Consider the following 15,760-nt stretch of genomic DNA (forward strand, 5'->3'; position numbering starts at 1 on the left):
TCAATAATTTTTTTGTAAAAAATTTAAAAAAGAAAGCTATATTATAAAAATTACAATCTTAGCAAAAGCTATCTATACATTAAATGCAATGCCATCAAAATCCCCATGGCATTCTTCACAGACCTAGGATAAAAACATCTCAAAATTCATACGAAATCACAGAAAACCCCCAAATAGCCAAAGCCATTCTGGGCAAAAAGACCAATGTTGGGGGGACCACCAAACCATATCTCAAACTATATTACAGAGTTATAGTCATAAAAACATCATGATACTTGCACAAAAACAGACACATAGGTCAATGGAACAAAATAGATACCCAAGCATGAATACATGCAATTCGGCCACCTTATATTTGATAAATGTGCCAAGAACACACAGTGGAGGAAATACAGCATCCTCAACAAATGGTCCAGGTAAAACTGGATCTGCACATGTAGACAAATGAAACTGGACCCTTTTCTTTCACCCTGCACAAAAGTCAATGCCAAATGAATAAAAGACTTTAATATGAAACCTGAAATTCTGAAACTGCTAGAAGAAAACTTAGACAGTACTCGACAATATATAGTTGTAGGAAAGGTCTTTCTAAATTGTACATCGGTTGCATAGACATTAAGGTCAACAATCAACAAGTGGGACCTCATTAATCTTAACAGTTTCTGTATAACAAAAGAAACAGTCAACAAAGTGAAGAGGAAACCCACTGATTGGGAGAAAATCTTCAACTTCTACACATCTGACAGAGGATTAATATCCAGAATATACAAAGAACACAAAAAACAAACACAATAATAAATGACCCAATTAAAATATGGGTGATAGACTTAGAGAGTTCTCAAGTGAAGAAATAAAAATGGATAAGAAGCACCTTAAAAAGTGATCAACATTTTCAGTAATTAGGGAAATGCAGATCAAAACCACTTTAGGATTTCATCTTACCCCAGTCAGACTGGCTAAGATAAAGGGAACAAAAAAATACAAAATGCTGCCAAGGATGTGGAAAAAGAGGAATGGTTATTCACTGCTGGTTGGAATGCAAATTTGAGCAAGCAGTATGGAAAGCAGTGTGGAAAACTTTAAAAACAAAACTAAAGCTGGGCATGGTGGCACATGCCTGTAGTCCCAGCACATGGGTGGCAGAAGCATGTGATCTCTGTGAGTTCAAGGCTGCCCTGGTCTACATAGTGAGTTCCAGGACAGCTGGGGCTACAGGGAGACCCTGTCTCAAAAAGACAAAAGACAAAAAAAAAACCTAAAAATGAATCTAACATATATTGCAATTATACTTCCTTGTCATATACCCAAAAGACTCATCCTACCGTAGATAGCTGTACATCCATTTTTGTTGCTACTCTTTTGACAATAGCTGAGAAATTGAAGCAACTAAAAAGTCCCTCAAGTGATGAATGGGTAATGAAAATGTGGTACATCTACACAATGGAGTTCTACTCAGCAGTAAGGAAAGATGAAATCATGAAATTTGCAGGTGAATGGATGGAACTAGTGTTATACAAAGTGAAGTAACACTCAGAAAAGCAAGTAACATATATTCTCCCACATTTGGGGGCCACAGCACCAGCCCTTATTTATGAATATATACCCTGATGTAACAGCAGAAGTCAGGAAAATGTAAAGGAAGCATGGAGGTAAAGGGAAACTTGAGCAATCACTGGTAACTCAAGCAACCACTTGAGTTCAAGAGAGAATAGTAGAAAACACATGTTACCAAAGGGGAAATGGGGAAAGTAGGGATATTGGATTTGGAAGGGAGAAGGGAAGGACACAAAAGGAACCTTGTGAGTAAACAGGGAGAAGAAACTCAAGAGCAGTGGAGATAATAGCAGACAAGTACTATCAAGGACAAAATGGGGCAAATGAGTGAACTTAAACTGGGGATGGAGGAGAGAGAGAGAGAGAGAGAGAGAGAGAGAGAGAGAGAGAGAGAGAGAGAGAAAGCTCATAAAGCTCATAAAGCTCCTGAAAATTACATATATAATATCTGAACGTAAGTGTATACCTGAAGGCTATATAATGAGGAATACAGTCCCAGACAGGAGAAACTTCCTTTGGAGTTGTTAGTCAGAGTGGTCCAAGAGTCTTCCAAAATAACACCTGCTATTGCCACAGCCCTTGATTACCTCCCAGAACTTGAAGATAAGACCCTACAACTGAAGACAGGACATATTTGGACACAGGGCTTGGAGCAAAGAAGCTGGAACTCACCTGGAAGCCTAGCTCTTATAATTCTAGAGGACAGTATGCAAGCTGATAAGGGAGAAAATCAATTAATTATCCAGCCCAACACTAAAACCTAATACCACAAGGACTGGCACACCAAAATACCTCTATTCCTGCTGTAGTGGCACTCTAGGGAGTAATCAATAACTATCTAATTGAATTTGAAGCCCTATTCATCAATGAGAGAGAACTCATGGGTGGCCCTATAAATATAGTCAAATACATGGCTGGAGAGGTCATACATAGATCCTAGAGAAAACTATCCTTGTATTATCTCTAGATAAATGGAATTTCTTACAGTATGTTAAATATGGATCTTATAGACAAGTGTGCCATAAACCACTAATCAAAGAAACTTCTTTTTGCAACCAATGGAGGCTGTTACAGAGTTTCACAACTGGTTACACACAGAAAATATATGTCTGAGAGATGCCCAGCCCTAAGTGACACATCTACAGTGGAACCTCTACACCTAAGACTCATGAAACAGTAGAACAGCAGGTGGAGAGAATACTAATACATGACTCAACTCTCACCAGTGAAGTTTCCTCATACAACATAGTGTGATGTACCCAGAAGGCCACAACTAGCTAAGTTTTAGAGAATAAGAGGTTTCATCAAATTTTCCCCTCTCTGCTGAGAGACCTGGGCTCGCCTGCCCAGATGCAAATTGACAAAACCAACATAACACATTCTGTCTGGGTTTTGCATAGTTTAGGACATCCGGAAGGCAGTGACTTACAAAGGCGTGAAACGCTGCCATCAGCATGTCCTGACCTGTCTCTCCCAGCTTTTCGCTCACTGTTCACCTGTGATTCTGGGGCTCCATTCACTTGTTCAATATGGCGATGGCTCCAGCCCTCCTCCCATTGCATTCCGCATCACTTGGTGTGGGTCTCTAGACCTGCCCTCCCCATCAATTCTAGCTTTTCAGAGGAACTTCCGGCTTACAAGAGACTGCATAATCTGTGTCCCTGAGTAGGACTCCTATAAGGAAACAGAGGTTTTCAGGTCACTGGAAACTTGATTATATGAACTTGCAACAATGCTGACAGCATGCATAAGGCCCATGCTGACTCAATCACACAAAAATCCAGCACAGAACAGGGAAAATGAGCAGCAAGACCCATCCCTAGCCAAGGAACTATTGGCAACTGATCACTGCAGGATGAGGGAGAGTGTATCTTCCTTAAGCAAGTGACTCTAGGTAGGTTGAATAGCCTCCAGTGGATGAACCTGTACCTAGGGACACCTGGATTGAAGTGCTTGACAGAATGGGACTTAATGTTTATGAGAGAATACCTGAGATGGAGGGGGCCGCTAAGGCAGACAAGGAGGGGTGTGTCTAAGTCTGATTAAGATATATGAAATGCACAAAACTCAATAAAAATATTGAAAATGAAAAAGAAAGGTATCTGAGCAAGCCAAGGAGAGCAAGCCAGTAAGTTTTTTCTGTGGTTTTTGCTTGAGCCCTTGCCCTGACTTCTCTCAATGGTGCATTGTGACCTAAGAGTTGTAAGGAAGTGCATCCTTTCCTTCCCATGCTGTTTTTAGTCCTGACGTTTATTACAGTAAGAGAAACAAACTAGGATACAATGTTATTTGTATCTTGCATCATCTGCATTGAATCAATCTGTTCCACTATCATGCCTTATTGGTATGAATTACACAAATGCTTTTTCTCTATGTATTGCTATTCAAACTTCGTGCTTTTGAAATCTAAGTATTCCTAACCCATATTTGTAAAAGTGTGTTTTTATTATTTGCACAGATAAGGCGAATTTCCTTCTGTATTGCTTTTCTTACAGTACAAACTAGTGCCCGTGTCAGTGCTTCTAACTTTGCAAGTAGCATCTCCAATAATTGAGGTACACACAATAACAAGTATGACTGTGGCGTGGCTGCACTCTGGTGGGCAGATACAATTACAAATGAGAATTTTCTAAAGTTCCCACTCTTGAAGAAAACAAGGAATTTGGGACATCTCCAGAGTCATACATCATTATCCATGTTTCCTGGTTCCTTCATTAGTTACTTTCTTACCATTTTAACATGCTGCCCCCCAGACTGAAAAGGACAAAAACATAACTTTTTCTTTCTTTGAAAAAGAAAGAGCCATGGTAGAATATGTGTTCACCACAGAGCCAAATTCTGGAGATCATTGTAAAACTGACTTGTTTAGAAGGAGGATGTGGTAAAGATTGTTCCTTGTGTATCCCCATGTATGTGTTTCTGTATCTGCGTCTCTGTGTGTATGTATGTGTGTATGTGTGTATTTAGGAAATGTGGAGATGACTGTGCTAAAGCCTATGCTGAGGAAAGATCGAGACTCAAGCAATTTTTAATCTTAAAATGACAAAATGAAAACAGATTCCTTTCTTTTCCACTAACCACATCAGTATCATGAGCAGTGTAATATCTTCATGAGATTCTTGTCTTCGGTAGATGGTAAGTCCCCTTCTAGAAATGTATTCCCTCTATCAATTCATGTTTCGGTAAAATTAAGGAGGAAGTCAAGATGAAACAATTGCTCAGAGCAGACTAAGTTACATATCCTCATTTTATTGTTGGAAAGAAATCAAGGAAGTAAATACTGCTGTTATATGTCACAATCGGACTGGAATCTACATTTTTAACTGCCTGTGACAGTCTTCTTTCCTATCTAATTTGAATTCTACCAGCACAGATGTAAAAATGCATGTTTCTATTTTTTTTCATTTTATGTAAACAATGAAAGTGCATTTCGTATAATAGATCTTAATAAAATTTAGATCCTCTCCACCATCCACCCCTATAACCTCCTCCCCCAATATCTTATCTTAAAAGGGTAAGGTGAAAAGTCTTACATTCAAAGTCACACAGTAGTCAGCGGTTAGGACCAGAACCCAAGACCAAATTTTTGAACAAGTGATAATAAAATAATTTTTTATAAAGCCAAAGAAAAAATAAATATCCCTTTTAAACTGTATTTACAAATTTTCCTGTAATGTCTGGTGGTTCTGAAACAAAATAAAATAGTATAAAAAGAAAAAAATGAAAATGAAGCAAACTTGCAAAAAACAACTTTCAAAGAAAAATAATCCTTTTTCTTTCATTAAAATTATCCAGATATTAAATTATTCAACTCTGGAAGTTCAGAGGCCTCTATTTCTTTAAGTAACTATTGACTTTCACGGCACAGACAGGCACATTTGTACTGAAATGTGCAGGACAGTTAGCTGACTGCATTCAAACACACAGGAACAATATAATTAATTTTATTCTCTAGATAGAGTATAAAGGGTCCTTTACAGGGCTGAAGACATGCCCTGCAGTTAAGAGGACTGACTGCACTTGCAGAAGACATAGGTTTAGTTCCCAGCACTCACACAGCCGTTAACAACCTTTCAGTGCTCCAGTTCCAGGGGATTTGGTGCCCTCTTCTGACCTCCTTGGGCATTTCATGACATGAGTGCACTTACATACATGGAGGAAATACACTCACACATATAAAATAAAAATAATAAAGAAAATACTTTAAAAATGAAGACTCCTTTAAACTTGAACTGCAAATATTTACACACCAATGTAGATTCTGTGATATGTGACTGGGCCACTACTTCAATTAGTGAAACAGTTGTTGAATGAGTGACTTTGAACACAGTCCATGTTATCCTATTTTTGTTTTTCCTGTGTGTGTGTGTGTGTGTGTGTGTGTGTCTGTGTGTGTGTCTGTGTGTGTCTGTGTGTGAACATGCATATGGAGGCCAGAGTCAATCTTGGTGTCATTCCCCAGGTATAGTCCACATTGTTGTTTAAAATAGGGTCTCTTACTAGCCTGGAACTCACCAATCAGGCTAAGCTGGATGGCTAGTGAGTTCCAGGTATTCACCTGTCTCTACCCCTCCAGAGCTGGGGTTACAAGCACATACCACCATGCCCCACTTTTTCATATGGACACTTGGGATTAAGTTAATGTCCTTATGCTTGCATATCAAGCACTTTGCTAATTACTAAGCTATCTCACTTGAGGTGGACTTACCTACAGTTTTTTTCCCTTCTAACAAGAATGTCTTCACTTACATAACAAATGTCAATAACATTAATAGAAACAAGAGATCAAACCTGTTAAGTAATTGGAATTTTATAGGTCTTAAAAGCTTAACCAATTACCTTTTATTTAATGATTAGAAATGGAAATTATCCATTTCCTTTGTAAAATATAGATATTGCTTAATTGTTTTTATCCTGGCTAATTGTACTATATAGAACAACATAAATGCTCATTTAATCAAAAAACATTAGTACTTAAACTATAAAATATCACGAATATGTTGTTATTAGAGTGATGTCTTGTATAATTTGGATAAGAAGAATTAACCCAAATCTGTGGGTATTTCTATCTATAGAAAATAAGGTTGTAGTTATTTGTTAAACATTGGAGTACATTTTAGGACCCTTTTAGTCTAATTGGTTGAAATTTTACCTACAATTTTTGTCACACTCATCCTGATACATTAATATTTAAGAGACTATGAGCTATCCTGTAAGATGGTCAACTAGATAAGCCACATACAGAGACATGGTGAAGTTCCATTATAAAATAACACCAACACACTTTATTATTAGTCTTACCCAAGGCTTTCTTAGTGATTTAAAATCCTCACACTTTTTTCTCATGTTTTTATTTATTGATTTTTTTAAATTTTTTCTTTTTTTTTTTTTTCCCAGAGCTGAGGACCAAACCCAGGGCCTTGTGCTTGCTAGGCAAGTGCTCTACCGCTAAGCTAAATCCCCAACCCCTTTATTGATTTTTTTTGTGTATTTTATGCAGAACATCCCAAGCAATCTTATTCATCTTTATACCCATATCCCAAATGGCACCCTCCCAAAGCTTCCAATCCTCACACTTTTTGTGTCTATTATCTCAGGTCAGTTATAGAATTAATTATATGATTGTTAAATTTTCACTTTCCAATGATCTTCCCAATATAGATATTTCTGCATAAACAGTTTGATACATTTTCATTTTTCTAAATCTTTAATGATTTATTATATATTAAAATGCAATGTTAGATGTTTTCCTTGAATAATTGTTTTTCTAAAATGCAGTCTTATTTTAACTCCAGATTAGACATCTCAGATATAAAATATAATTTTGTTTCATAACTATGCAGCTTGGCCCTTGGACCAAAATAAATTTTACTGAAAACATGAGAATGTATTCTCAATGCTGATTTTTGTGCATAAAAATTTTAACATTTTTCAAAACTGATATACCATTCACACATTTCCCTCTGGTGTGATGGTGTGCATGCTGGGAAATACTGATGTATTGATTCCAACAAATCTATAATCCAGGCTCAGTTACCTCACCTCACATTGAACCTTCCCCCATATGAAAGCAAGCCCCGCAAACTCAGACCAGCTCTACATACGTTAGGAGATCATCCACTACCTCTGCCTATAGATAATACCTCAATTTAAGGTGTTCTTCAGATATTTAGTAGTTATTAGGCAAAAGAAGGGATAATAGGGCTGGCCTTGGTTATTTGTGGAGTGTGCTTTAAGGTTCTAGATTCCACTTAGCCTAAGAGAGTAGAGCATCAACTGCCTTCCCTGAGATTGAAGCCATGGAATGTATTTTAAAAGCCCAAGAAATGTTTTATGCAAAGCAAACCCTTCTCCCTTCTCCCTATAATTGCGTACAAATGAAGATGGATATTTGGAACCTCAATATGGTGTTAAACACTAGGTAATGTCACTAATCTAGTAACAATGAGTTATTAAATCATTGCAGAAGTAAAAGATGTATTAAGAAAATGAGCCTCAGTAAAGTGATCTGACCGAGAGGCATAAAACCTCTTCGTGACTGAGTCCTATTGAAGGAACTAGAACTCAAGCAGAGACTAGAAACCTGTACCACTGCCAGCCCTTTCTGTTCAACCAGATGGACAATGCAGAAGATTCAAGGCTTTCTGCACTTAGAAAAGCATGCACAGGCAATGCTAGAATGTTTGATATCTCAAGTCAGTGAGCAAGGAAGACACGGAAAAATTTGTGGACTATGTACATAAAATTAAATGATTTGTCTCAGCTTATATATTTGATAGTTCAATAGTAAGTTCATTCAAGAGGCAATTGAGAGTGACCTTTGACAATAATGAAATCAACTCTGCAGATTCAGCTAAGCTTGGGAGTTCTGCCCTCGGGCAAGTTTAGGGTGTGCACTCTTTTGCAGTGTGCTAGTGCTGCTTCTTTTAGGGATTTTTGCAAGAATGTATTTGCAGCATGGGGAACAGGGAACATCTGCTCTGTCTCTTCTCTGCAGCATAATGCTAATACAATTCACTGATCTGAACACATTATTCTTTTGTCATTTAATGTAAAGAAAATGGATTACAAAGACTAACAAACAGATGGATTCAAGGATGGTCCTTCTATCCCTAAACATACTTAACTTTTAATTAAAGTTATTTTTTTCTTATAAATGACATTAATACATGAAAGCTTCTAGGCCTGATTAGTGGAAACTTTCCCAGAAGTTAGGAAGGAACTGTAATTATGTTAAGGCCTCATGGCTGCCATTTAGGAAATTGCAAACACGGTTCACTAAACAGCACTTTCACCAAGTGACTGACACCATTCAAGTGTTTATTCACAGAAAGACATAATCTAGATGCATGCTGGCAAGGGGAAAACAAGACAGATCATTTTTGAACATTCAAGTTCATATTACATTCAGCAAAGTTAATTTATAGAACTGTTTAATTTCTATAAAAAAAAAGCTTTCTCATTGTTCATTGGTATACCAGTTACTATATACCATATTTTCAGGTACCCACAATATCAATTATTATATTAGCATATCTAGGGATTTCTGAAAGCTGAAACATTGCTTTAGATTACCAAATATTTGTGTTATAACTCTCTCTGTGTATGTGTATATATACGTATGTGTGTGTATTGTGTATGTGTGTATACATATCTATACACAAGCTCATACACACACAGACACACAGACACACACACACACACATATAGTCACACACACTCACCCCACTAAAGAAAAGAAAATAGCCAGGCATGGTGGCACCAGATATAATTATTTTAGTTAATAGAAACTTATTGGGTACTATGTCCAAGTAACTAACTATTTGTCTAGAAATTTTAACCCAAACAGAAAGATATTAACCAATCAATTGTTATCATAAAACAGAACTGCCATGGATAGCCCCATTTGTATATTATTATTATTATTTAATTTTATTCTTCTTGTAACAAAGGCAAAATTTCAACCCTTAAAGATAATGACACATTGTGGTATTCCAATTTAGCAAATGAGAACAGAGGAAATACAGCGAATTGATAAGTAAAGAATATACAATACTGAAGTTAAAGAGGAAACATCAATATATAGCAGACACAGACCAGCTCTTTTCTTCTCTGGAATAATGTTCTTATGAGGATGGGTCTGCATAGCTCTCATCCTGTGCCTGCTTTTAACTCAGTTGAATATATAACCAGTATAATGCTTACTTCTCTCATTGCAATTGCTATAACCAAATATCTGACAAAAGCAAATTCAAGAAAAGAAATGTTCGTTCTGGCTTAGAATTCCAAGGGATAGAGTCTATCATACCAGGGAAAGTACAGCAACAAGAAAAGGAGATGGCTGGTCACATTGTGTCCATACTCTGGGGTAGAAAGCAATGACTGCTTGTGCCCAGCTTGGGTTCTCCATGTTACTCAGTCTAGAATCCCAGTCCATGGAATAGTACCACCCACATTTAAGGTGGGTATTCCAATATCAATTATCTAATCTAGATCATACCTAACAGACATGAGCAGAGACCTGTATCTTCATTGACTTTACTTCCTGTCACATTGAAAGTATTAACCATCACATCCAGATGGATCCAAATGATTTTTATATATGGTATGATAAAAGGGTTCAATTCCATTCTTTTTCCTGTAAACAACTAGCATTTCCATTACATACTGGATCAGAAGTTAGGATGTTTTCAAAGTTGCCGTATTATTTTACTCAGTGATGTTATATCCCCATCAACAGTATCCAAGAGTTCCAGTATCTCCAACTTCCTTGAAGTATTTGATATCTATGAAGTATTTTTAAAATATCCTTGAAATATTCGACATTTCCTTGGTTTGACAATATTATAATAGATGTGGAGTGGAAACTTATTTTGGTTTACATTTGCAGTGGTAGTGACTTGATAATCTTTTCAAGTGCTTATAGCTCATATAAATATGAACTTTGTAGAAATGTCAACTTTAGTCATTTGCCCATTTAAATGGATTATTTTTGTTGCTGAGATTATTGCTGTTGTTGTTGAGATGTAGGAGTCCTTTATGTGTTTAGGATAATGACTCCTGATTAGATATATGTCTAAAAAACACTTAATTCTACCCTGTACATCAGTTTTTAAATATTTTGATTTTAGCAGAGTTTCAGATTCACAGTAAAATTATGCAGAAAGTGCAGAAATTTCTGTTAAAATTAGGCTTTAACTCATGGATAGCTTCCCCATGATAACTGTTCCCCGCCAATGCAGTGTTATTTGCTACAATCAGTGATTCTGCATTAGCATGTTATTGTCACCTGGATCCCACAGTTTACATTAGAATTTATTCTTGATCTTGTCCAACATATGTGTAAACAAGTTTATAATGACAGTATCCAGCATACAGAGTATTTTTAATTTCAAAAATTATCTAGTCTCTGCATATCCACTCCTGCCTTACCTCCAACTTCTGCAACTACTTTTTATGATCCCTCTACTTTTATCTTTTCTAGAATGTCATGTTATTGGAATAATATATTATGTTGCTTTTACTCACTTAGCACTATATATTTAACTTCCCCCATGTTTTAATGTGTTGGTAGCTCATTAAATATCTTCTGTTTGTCTAGATTTAGCACAATAAACTCATTCATTCACCACTGAAGAATATCTGTGTTGATTAGATATTTAGGTAAGCTGTAAATGAAACTGCTATAAACATTTGTGTGAATGTTTTGTATAGAAGAGAACTTGCAATTTTTTAAAGAATGAGATTACTGAATAACAGGATAAAAGTATGCATAATTTCATAATAACTGTCAAACTACTTTCCAACATGTATATCCCACTTTACCTTCCCATTTGTATTAAACTGAGGTTCCTGTTGGTCTACATTCTTTCCAGATCTGTTTTTGCCATGGTCCATGTTTTAGTCATTCCAATAACTATGTCAAGAGTTGTCCATAATTCTTGGAGTTGTAAAAATGGCTCAGCAGTGAAGAATTCATACTGCTCTTGTTCAGGTCCCAGCACTCAGGTCAAGCAGCTCACAATCACCTACTGTAACTTCAGCTCCAGAAGTGCCAAAGCCCTCTTCTGGCCTGTGTATACAGCTGCACACACATACACACATGTATCATAATTCACACAGACACAGACACATACAAGTACAATAAAAATAAAAATTTTAAAAGTGAGACTGATTATTCTAGCCATTTTTATATTGCTTATCAAATTGTTTTTACACAACTAATTCAATTAAAAATATCCTTCCTATATCATATATGTGTGATATTATATGATTTAAATGTAAAAATATAGAAGCTTTCTGGTCTTTCATCTCACTCTTCATTAATTACATAACTATTTTCATATTACTCATTCTATATTTATTTATTTATTAGTCATGTAATGCTCCTGTGTGATCAGTGTGATAATTCATTTCTCATATCAATGTGTTTTGTTAACTCTAATCTGGTTAATTCATGGGCACAAGCTATTGATGGGACTGTTTGAAAGAACCTACTTCATTCATGGGAAACTAATTTGATATTTCATTATTGTAAAATCACTTCTATCTTAAAAAATAGAGTCCTGGGCAGATTCAATGGTCAGTGGGTAAAGGTGCTTGCTAGCTACAAAGTCTGGTATCCTGAAATCAATCCCTGGAACCTACATAGTGGAAGAAGAGAACCAACTCCTACAAGCTGTCTTCAGGCCTCCACACATGTACCGTGATACATGCACACACACACACACACACACACACACACACAAATACAAACACATATACACATTCACACATGCACACTCACAAAGAATGAGAGAGAGAGAAAAAGAGAGGAAAGAAGGAGAGAGAAAGAAAGAAAGAAAGAAAGAAAGAAAGAAAGAAAGAAAGAAAGAAAGAAGGTAATGTTGAAGAGTTCACTATTTATTTCACATACCTCAGGTATCAGAGTTCTTAATCAAGCAAAGCTCCCCTCTTTCCTATTTATACAATACTCTGACTTAACATCTGCCATCACCTTACTCCTGGCACCTTTATCTGCTTCCTGGTAAACCATACCTCTGAGACTCGGAGGCAATGTCCTTCCACATATTTGAAGAGGTGATCATGGTATCATTACTTCAACATACTCATTGGTTCACTGTGCTACTTTCTTCTAAAATTCCTAACACTGCTAGCTTTGATTGATGACATTTGTAGGAATAATGAAGTGTTAGCTCAATTAAATTATTTGCTTTATCAAGTGTTTAAGGATGTTTCATGTCAACATTTTTTGGAGATACTAAAGTATATAAGTAGAAAGACACTCTGGTTTATCAGTCTACTACAAGTCACAACTATAAAATTTAATGATGCAATTTAAGGAAACAAATCAATTTAAATGTACAAATGGTTCTTGTTTATCTAAAAGAAGTCATGGAGAGAAGATACATTATTTTAATCATGGTATAACACAAAACTGTTTTTTTAAATATTTTGTTTCTGGAATTACTCAGATGATACTCACCATCTCTTATTGTCTTAAGAAGATTATGATTCTACAGCTGCTATTCTAAACTCTTTTTCTTTCGCTGCCTGATATGACTTTGGCTCACTTCCTTTTGAAGGACCTTGATTTCTTATTCATTCAAAGGAAGGCAGCTTTTGTATGCCATCTCTCCACCTTTATTTTGCTTCAATAAAATTAATTTGAGGAATTCATACCTGTTAAACCATAGACCACGCTGAGACTTACAAAATTCTCTTTAGGAAATTATCATTTATAATGTCAACCAACCCATAATATTAAGGCTCACTACTCTGTGAGTCCCAAAGTCTTGCCTTACCTCTGTATAGAAGAACACAAAGGCTGCTCCAAAATTTAAAGCCAAATTTCACTCTATCATTGGGCCTAATTGGTTACACATGAAGGTAAACATTTCACAGACTAAATCCTTGATCAACAGGCTCTGACATGCTTCTCCTCTGAACCTGTTTTTAGTTCCATTACTGAGAATTTTCTTTCCTTCTCACTTAATGCTCTCTCATCTCAGCCTGCTTCTGAACCCATTCTCTACATCTATCATTTCACTCAATTCTAACGCAGTTCATTACCCAACCCATTTTGGTAGTTAGACATTCCCAACTCGATAGAAGTTAGAATCACCTGGGAGGCAGGCCTCTGGCCATGCCTATGAAGGATTATCTAATTGGGTTAATTGAGGTGGGAAGTCCCAGACTTAAGGGGTCAGTATCATTCCCTGGACTTGGGTTCTTGGACCGTGTAAGAATGAAGAAAGCAAGCTAAGCACCAGCAATACATGCATTAATCCATTGCCCTCTGCTCTTGACTGTGGATGCAATGTAACTAGTTATGTCATGGTCCTGTCATCTTGATTTTCCAGCAAAGATGAACTCTAACCTGGATTGTGAGCCAAAGAAAACTTTCTCCCTTAAAATGTTTTTTTCAGGATATTTTATTGCAGCAAAAGGAAAAGAAACTAAAATACTCCATATTATCCAAAATTGTTCTCAATTGGCTCCATCTCAAATATCCAGGCGAATATCAAGTCATCAAGTGTCATTAAAGCCATCTTCCTTGTGCAATATGCAACACTGATCCTTCTATGAAGACCTCACTCTTGCTAGGGCCAACTAACTGCTCTCCAGTTTACCCTTAGAATTGCCTCTCAGAAATGTTTGACCCTTGTGGCACATTCATTTTACTCTTCTAGCAAGTCTCTAATGCCAAGAAGACCAACTAAACATCTCAGTTTAGTCATGATTTATTAATTCATTTGTTAAGCTGATATCTGACTATTGCTAATTTTCAGAACATGTTTATATGAAATTTTGTTCCCTTTATATTGCTAGGTAATGGATGTACAATAAAATGCTTCTTCCTGAAGTACTGAAAGTTGATAAACCTATATAACCATCCTTCCAGTGAAAGAAAGCATCTCTATCATTCCAGAAAGCTTTTACATCACTTTCCAGTCAACCCTATTGAACCAGCCAGAATCAGTTCATGACAAGGATTCTGAATTCTGCTACTTGAGATTAAATTTATTACTTCTAGAACTTGATAGAAATGTTTGTGTTCTATTATTATAATAGTTTTGCCATTCAAAATTGTCAAGTATGTAGCAGCTTTGTGTTCTTTTGTATCAAACAGTAATATTTCTTTCAAGATATAACCACAATTTGTTTATTGACTTTCCCCAATTGAACATCTGTGTTATTTCCAGGTTAGGACTGTTAAAAAGCTGCTATGAATATTCTTGCACAAATCATTCAATGTAACTAACCTTTCATCTGTTTCAGATAAATGTTTCGCAGTGAAACCATAAGTAGAGTGTTGTGGATTATCAAAGTTTATTGATTCTGGAAAGCAGTGTGGAGAACTCTTAAAAAACTACAAAGAACCAGATTATACCACTCTTTGGCATATACCCAAAGAACTCATCCTATTGCAGAGACACTTCTACATCCATGTTTGTTGCTGCTCTTTTCACAGTAGCTAAGAGATAGAAGCAACCTAAGTGTCCCTCAATTGATGAGTGGATAATGAAAATGGGATTCATTTATATGATGGAGTTTTACTCAGCAGTAAAGAAAGTTAAATTTGCAGGTAAATGGATGGAACTAGAAATTGTTATACTAAGTGAAATAACACAGACTCAGAAAAAAAATTGACATATGTTCTCCTTCATATGTGGATCCTAGAGCTAAACCCTGATAAGTGAGTATGTATCCAGACATAAATACAGGAACCAGGATAATGGAAAGGAAACAGGGAGGTAAAGGAAAAGAAAGAACCTGAAAGAGAACAGTGGGAATCAGGTCTTAATAAGGAAGATGGACAAGTAGTGGAGAATGGCTGGGGTGCCAACCACACAGCAGACAGTAGCAGGGATATCAGAGTATAAGGGCTCTAGTGGGGGGAGGGAGACTATGGGAGGGTGCCATCTGGGAAGTGGCTGTATAGTTGAATAAGATGGTTTGACATGTTCTGTATAATATACACACCCCCCAAAAAAATCAACAAATTTTTCTAAATGTATTATATTTGAGGAGGAAGCATGGAAATTTATGTCATGTTAATGAGTAGAGATGATGAACATTGCCATTGAAATCTACCTGATGACTTTATAGACATACACAGGCACCAAGGATCCAAGTGCAACCGATTATGACTAGTAATAACCAGATACATACAGATTAGAGATGCATGTGCCAACATCTCAGT

This window comes from Nannospalax galili, unplaced genomic scaffold, assembly GCF_000622305.1.
Source record: "Nannospalax galili isolate Female #2095 unplaced genomic scaffold, S.galili_v1.0 scaffold243, whole genome shotgun sequence".
Classification (NCBI taxonomy): domain Eukaryota; kingdom Metazoa; phylum Chordata; class Mammalia; order Rodentia; family Spalacidae; genus Nannospalax; species Nannospalax galili.